Genomic DNA, 7500 nt, shown 5'->3' with positions numbered 1-7500 from the left:
CACGTGTGTTTGGGGGTTTGTATTGTGTGTGGGAGGGCGCGTGGTGATCAGGTTTGTGGGGAGTGGGTGCAGGCCAGCAGTGAACATAGTTCCACTACTTCATTTCATACTCTTCTACCCCTGGTCCCATAGAAGAAAAAAACATCAAGTCCTCCATTTGAGGTGCCTTAACTTCTAAGGAGAACATTCAAGTTTAATTGGCACGCAAATTAATTGACGCTAAACTTGATAATACTGGAGATTGACCTCCACATTCAAGCTGTCGTTTCCACCTGTACACCGTCCTTCCACCTACTTCAGATGTTAATTGTCACCCTGCTTCCTAGCGAGGCAGCCGTCCCCATAAAAAGCACCCACCTAATTCTGCGTCTAGGGATGCGCACGGCGTAAAAGGTTAGCCCACAGGGCCCAACGCCTGTCTGTGCACGCCCACCAATTACAAGTATGTTCCAACACCTTGTCTTAAAGGTTAACTTATTTGTGCTAATTGACTGGAGAAGGCGATTGGCTCTTTAATGCTTTTATAGATTTGTACGGATAAAAATACCGCGAGTGGGGCCGCCTCCATCCGGGGAGACATACTACAGAAATTATACAGTTTGAGAAGCGCGTCGAGCAAAGGCTTTTGATTCTGGGGGATTTAATACCACCGTAATTAGTATAATTGGAGCTCCGTGATTCCAACAGAAAAAAAAATCATCGAGGATAAAAACCTAGAGGTTTTTTATTCTTTTAGGTCCTTTCAACGCAGGTATATGCGGGGGGAGACCCCCAGCAGCCCCCCATACTCACCCCACATTCATTATAACGCTAACCCACCCCCTACATATATTTGTGTTGAAAATCAGCCCCAAAAAATGGAGGTTTTCGCCCTGTGTAATTAACCATTTATTAGAGTCAGTTTCGTGACCCAAAATCCACCCACCGGCATAACCTCAGTGGCGCGGGGTGCATTAGGCCCCCACATGACGGCCTACGTGTTGCTTGGGCGGCCCATCACAGGGCGGTTTGTTGTGGTGAGAAATAACTCAAATGCCATGCAGGGTTTGTGTCTTGACAGGAGCTGCGTATGAACTGGCCTTGCTGTGTGTGTGTGTGTGGGGGAGAGGGGGGCTTTCGGGATAAATGGGGCCCAGGGGTATAGAATGTTATATTAGTTCACCTTTTCCGCTTACAAAACAGGCCTCTTAGCTTCTGAGGCAGTACGTGCGTGCTAAAAGTTAGGATCACATACGTCTCATTGCGTGAGTTGGTATTCACTACTGTAGTGCTTTCCCCTGCACGTGTTGCTTTCATCTCGGTGGCTTCCTCTGCCTCACTCTGTGATTTTGTTCCAAGTATCCAATTTGCGGGAAACTACTTACATGTGTTTCTGCCCCCCCCCCACTCCTCTCCATCCACTGCCCACTACCTCTGGTAAAAGGAATGTGTTTCTGCCCCTCCCACAATAATCACCAACCACTGCCCACTACCTCTGGTGATAGGAATGTGTTTCTGCTCCTGCCCCACTCCTCTCCATCCACTGCCCAATACCTCTGGTGATAGGAATGTGTTTCTGCCCCTGCCCCACTCCTCTCCATCCACTGCCCACAACCTCTGGTGATAGGAATGTGTTTCTGCCCCTGCCCCACTCCTCTCCATCCACTGCCCACCACCTCTGGTGATAGGAATGTGTTTCTGCCCCTGCCCCACTCCTCTCCATCCACTGCCCACCACCTCTGGTGATAGGAATGTGTTTCTGCCCCTGCCCCACTCCTCTCCATCCACTGCCCACTACCTCCAGTGTTAGGAATGTTTCCCTGCCCCTCCCCCACTCCTCTCCATCCACGGGCCACTACCTCCAGTGTTAGGAATGTTTCCCTGCGACTCCCCCACTCCTCTCCATCCACGGGCCACTACCTCCAGTGTTAGGAATGTTTCCCTGCCCCTCCCCCACTCCTCTCCATCCACGGGCCACTACCTCCAGTGTTAGGAATGTTTCCCTGCCCCTCCCCCACTCCTCTCCATCCACGGGCCACTTCCCCTGATATTAAGAATGTATTTCTGCTTGCAATGTTCATACTTTTAAGGAAGTTAATATATCTCACATCTCCCAGATGGCCTCTGTGCTCTTGTGCACGTGTTTCCGTATTTCGTCTCTCCCTCAGGGCCAGAAGTTTAAGTACAGAGCATCCTCGGGCTTTGCCCTGGACTGTTTCCAATCTGCCTTCATCCGTCTCTGGGCGCAGCCAGGCAGCAGAAGCGGACTCCATCCTGCAGGGGCCTATGGAATGTAACTCTCTTTGATTGGCAAGGCCAAATACCCCCTGTTCCAACTGGACAGTTCCAAGTCTTTGTTAAATAAAACACGTTTGATCCTATGCCAACACAGTTCTCGCATTGCACCCTTAAGCCGCCTAACGCTTGGGGAGATTGTACGGGGGTTATGGAGTCTTTTCTCGCGGCATGTACCTTGTTTTCAGACTTGGCTTGCTTGTTTTTTTTCAGAATTGCTTCTCTAATAACTTCGCTCTCCCACCCAAACCCACCGCCCTTTTCTTTACTTCCTGAACTCTCCTGCCTCTGCTTCAGCTTGTGCCAGTGATCCCTCGTTATTGGTAGTTAAAGGGATGTTAGAGAAAGGGACCTTATTTTTGTACTAGAATGCATGGAGCGATAGCAGTTTCTCTAACGTTGAACTTGTTCCGGTTTTGTCATCATTACTGGCTCATCTTTTTGCTTCACAAATTTCATTGTGTGGTTTGGTTTCTCCTCAGCAAATATTTTCAGGAAAAACTATTTTAGGGTCTGTCCTAATCTGTACCTGTGAATAGATCTGTTCTCTAGTTTCCTGTTTTGTGTCACCCGGGGCTCCTGTGCCATGATTCGAGTGGACCCATTAATGATCCCTGGCCTGCTTACATGTTTTGCAGAACAGTGCAGCCTTGCTTTTCACCCACACCAGGCCTCGGACACTGAACCCTACCCCATGGTGCTCAGCCGTGCCCTCAATGAAAGCTGGATTCCTGGTCAGAGTGCAACCTATGCAGTTTGAGGGTTCATTTCTGTAGACCGGTTTTGCAGAAGTCTTTGTGTGGAAGGATTCGGAATGTTCACATATAGTTATTTCTAAGACCTGCATCAAGGACTCCACTTACTAGGCCATAATTGCGCCTCTTTCCAGAGAACTGCAGCCTGTGTCGGTACACGGGAAGCCCAACTGGAGAGCCAGACAGGATGACCTTGCAATATGGCCAGGTTGGAAAAGGAGTCCATAATGCCTGTACAGTTTGTACAATGATGACCAAGACATCTGCATCAGGAAAACACGAGTGATCGCTCTGTCCTGGTTCAGACATGAAAGAGGTTTGGCAAAGTTAATAAATGTAATGCCCAAGGCAGAGGGTGAAGCGGTGCTCTCATGAAAGGTGCATTGACATTACCTATATAGGTAGGAGTTCATAATCAGTGCATGTACTCAAGAATGTTGAGTCCCAGACTACGAAACTCACGTCCCCTCAATAAAAATAGAAACATTGTCTGACTTTCTGAAAAAAAAGTGACTCAGCCATTCCTTTCAGAAGCCAGGGTGGTACCAAACTGGAAGCGAAGCACCGCAAGAGGGTAGAAACTCCGAGACAGAGCTTTTCCAGCAACACGCTCTATGTGCGGAACAAGCTACTAACACTTACAATGTTGACAACCTTCATCACTCAGCACCTGAACACTCTACTCTCTAACGACAATCTCGCCAATCACTCGTCTACCCACTCATCCTTGCTTCGCCCCTCGGGCGCCTTCCCTACATTGCCCACAACCCTGGAAACCTCTGCTACCAAGCACTCCAATTATAGCTCCTGGGTGAGTCCCCTGTATACACTGCTCTGTGGCTCCCAGCTAGGCTTGCGCCTTATAAAGCCCCATGTACACACTTTCACTCTAGTACTTGGATACCTGCGGGCATTAATAGGTCCTGCCGGGATTCAGTTCCGCCATTATGTCAGGGTGCCACCACGTAAAGCGCAGCTCACCGTCCAAAGCTACCCTTTGATGTGGCACAGGGCAGGCCACTGTCCACAGGTGATAATGAGGGACATCTCCCCGGCAACATTGTACACGTTCGTCCACCCAAGTAAGATGACAACTGATGACAACTGATCATCAGCGCTAAACACAATACCGCGAGTGCTACAGAAAACCACCCCGCACACAAGTGCCTAGGCACGTAATTGCAAAGAAGACTCTCACTTTATGAGGTACTTTCTGTGTACCTCATGGTGAATGTATCTTACGGGACCCCAACTCATAATTAGGTGACGTTTTAAAAATAGGAGGAATTTACACTTCTACATGGTAAACCGTCGCCGCCACACTTGTAATGAGCACTTCGATGGCGCATCTTTTCATACTAGGATAGCGGAGCCGCGCTTATGGCGAGGGTGGCGCCCACCCAGGTGTGCCAGCAGCTTGGAGAGAACAGGAGATGTGCGTGTGTCCGGAAGGGATCAGAAGTAGCTTCATGGCATAGCAGAATAGGGTAAGCAAGGTGTGCCATGTGAAAACCTCCCTGCAAGACTGGTTCTACGTGTCTACATAGCCTGCTATGTACACGTCTGCATTTCTTTTGGTTCACCTTTGGGCATCATGGATGTGCCCAGTTTTTATTTTAATTGGTGGAACCCCTCCCCCACCCACATACCAAGCCCACACATTCTGTACAGAAATAGGGCTGTGAACCTTCACTAAATCTGCAATGAGAATTTTGATGCACACAGATGGGCAGTTTGCCAAATGTGGTGAACTTTCATGGACAAGGATGCACAGAGAGATCGAGAGTAACTCGTTTTAATATGTACAATGTCATGTAACAGAACTAGAGTGTCACTTTCGACACTAGAGCACACATATATGTTGGATATGCGGCTGTCTCTTCTGAGACACACAGATCTCCCTGACATGTTATTAACTACACCCTCTGTTAATTAGCTTTTTTGAAGCATTGTTCTGGCAGGTGATTGACTCTGTCCTAGCATGTTGGAAGCACTCCCCAACACATGAGTAAGACCATTTCTACTCTGACAGCTTTTCAGAGGCAACAACTGAATGTGGGATTGCCCCTGACACAGTGCCATTAGCCTTCAAGAGACACCAGCAGACATGGGGCTGACTCTCTAAAATGGCTGTGAAGCGGCGAGACCAGGACACTGGCTCTATCCTAGCCCAGACACAGGTGGACCTAAAACGCGGCAGGCTCAAAGTTGAGACAGACATACGACTTACTCTTCCCTAGACCAGAAGTCCTCCTTTATGTCACTTATGAGGGGTTTAAACACTGCCCCACATTCCAGCACCACTGTGATGGACCACTCTACTAATAACAGAAAGCCACGGTCCAAAAGAACACAATATAGAAGCAAAAGCGAGGCTGACACTGTGATTCAAACAGTTCCCAAGAATCTCTGCCGAGGAGCAATCAGACAATTGTGAAAGTTTGCAAATAAAACCACAGCCAAAAAGTTAACAACCGTCTACTGTGGATGTAACTATGTATGGCATGCAGCAGGTGTGGGATTTTTGTAATCAGTTTGCACCGTGAGCTTGGCAGCTCTTCCATATGGGTATTTAAGAAACGTGTCTTTCGTACATCACATCACTCTTCCATCAACATCTGCTCCTTTCGCTCTTGGAAGTGAGCCGCGATGTCTGGATGGGGCAGGAGAAGAGTCTGACGCATGCCCACCTCAGACAATGCACCACACACATGTTTCAGTCTCCCCAAATGCACAAGGTCATGAGTTAACAGAAAAGCTCACCCCCGAAGGGGCCCATGCATCTTCAACAATTAATTGTTATATAAAAGGACACGTTTCTCCAGCCAGGGATGCTTCCAGAACCTTTCAGAGCCAGATACCAGTGGCAAGAACATCCCATCACTGTGTAGACCTCTTGTTTGGGTCAAGGGGCTGGTGTAAAGTGCATGTATAAGCATGCCACTTGACTTTTCAGAACAAGGTCCCTTACAGCTCTCAAGTGGTGTCACATTGCCGCACTTTCGTGCAATGTGACGTGTCATATTTATGTTTCCTTTGGGCTCTTTTTTTTCCTAATCCTCTTGCCTGCCGCCCTAACACTGCTAGACGCTTTGCTCTCCATGACAGATACTTCCAGGTAAGGGACACCTACTTTGAAACTCGCCGTTTGTTGTATTGGCGTACCTTTCATTATGTCTCAAGTCAGACTACGGTCATCCAAAGGGCGTTCCTCCCCACAGCTCTTTGAGGCCATATCAATGGAAGCAGGCACTATATAAATATCACCTAACATAACATATACATATAGTAGAGGTTGTTGGTTCAAGATCCCTAATGGCCACGGTCAAGAGAATACTGATAGGCTGGAATCCTGATAGTAGCACTTACTGGAACTATCACATTGCGGCACTTTCATTACTCTCATCGGATACAAGAAGCAATTGGCTAATATCACACCACGCGATGACTCCTCATCTAGCTTAAAACTTCGTAAACACGTATTGTCCACCAGTATCTCCATTGGGGCTTTGCGTCTTCTGACGGTTATCTAAGGACAGTCTAGGTGGACATATCGTAGTGAGTGTCAATGAGACACATGCATTCCTCCATTGTTCCCTCACACTAGTAACCTCACACTCACAAGGGGGACGCATCCAGTGGTTACACTTTCCTTATTTGTATCACGCACAGGTGAACTAGGATGAGGCCCAGTACCTCTCATTTATTTGGGCGACTCATCCAATCACTAAACTGTTCTAATTTGCTCAATGGACAGACATAGTACGTTGTGGATCTGGGCAAATTCAAGAGGTCTCTTCCACCATCAAACAACCTCCTTTCCATGAGAAGATCTTATATCTAATTTGCATAAAAGGTCTTCCTCACCTTCCCATGACTAGTCCACCAAACATATGCACTCCTGCCTTATTCACCCATTCCAGACAGAGTGTGTAATTGGAGGGGTTTGAAAATGAGTAAGTTATGCTCCGAGTCATCGTGCGTTGCTCAATTGATGCGGTCCTACAGACGATCAAGCTTTTCCACCAACATCCCTTAGCTCCGGTCATGTTCTAGTGGAGTTTGAGGCAGAGTCGTTCCATTGAGGGTATTTCAATGCAGAATACACATATCACTCAAGAGCCCTGTGCGTAAACCTGCTGGATCTTTTCTTTCATTTTCAGAAGATAAGTCATGTTTCCCTGGATCACAACATTCTCAATTAGTGATATATTTACTGGTCAAAGCTTATTTAGGGATTCCAACTTAGAAAGTAGGCACTATGTGAGGAATTCGACCATCCGCACAAGGAGAGTGCGCTTGCCTGGGCTTTGTGATTTTTTGATAAATGAAAATGAATGATGGGAGATCAACCTATGAGGATTGTGTGAGGCCATTCCACACACAGTTAATCTGCTTCCAACACGAAACGCATAGTCACATGTACTCCGGGAAGACACAGTCTACATGCGCTGCCTTCCCCTGTCATATT

At 47.6% G+C, this 7500-nt stretch overlaps 1 pseudogene; it reads right to left on the bottom strand.

Moving 5' to 3' along the window:
- Positions 1 to 7500, bottom strand: part of LOC138487259 (kin of IRRE-like protein 3) — a 1139741-nt pseudogene that overhangs the window by 355073 nt on the left and 777168 nt on the right.

Source organism: Ambystoma mexicanum, chromosome 9 (assembly GCF_040938575.1).
Source record: "Ambystoma mexicanum isolate Mex_15411 chromosome 9, UKY_AmexF1_1, whole genome shotgun sequence".
Classification (NCBI taxonomy): Eukaryota; Metazoa; Chordata; class Amphibia; order Caudata; family Ambystomatidae; genus Ambystoma; species Ambystoma mexicanum.
This window is presented reverse-complemented; position numbering and strand designations above follow the sequence as displayed.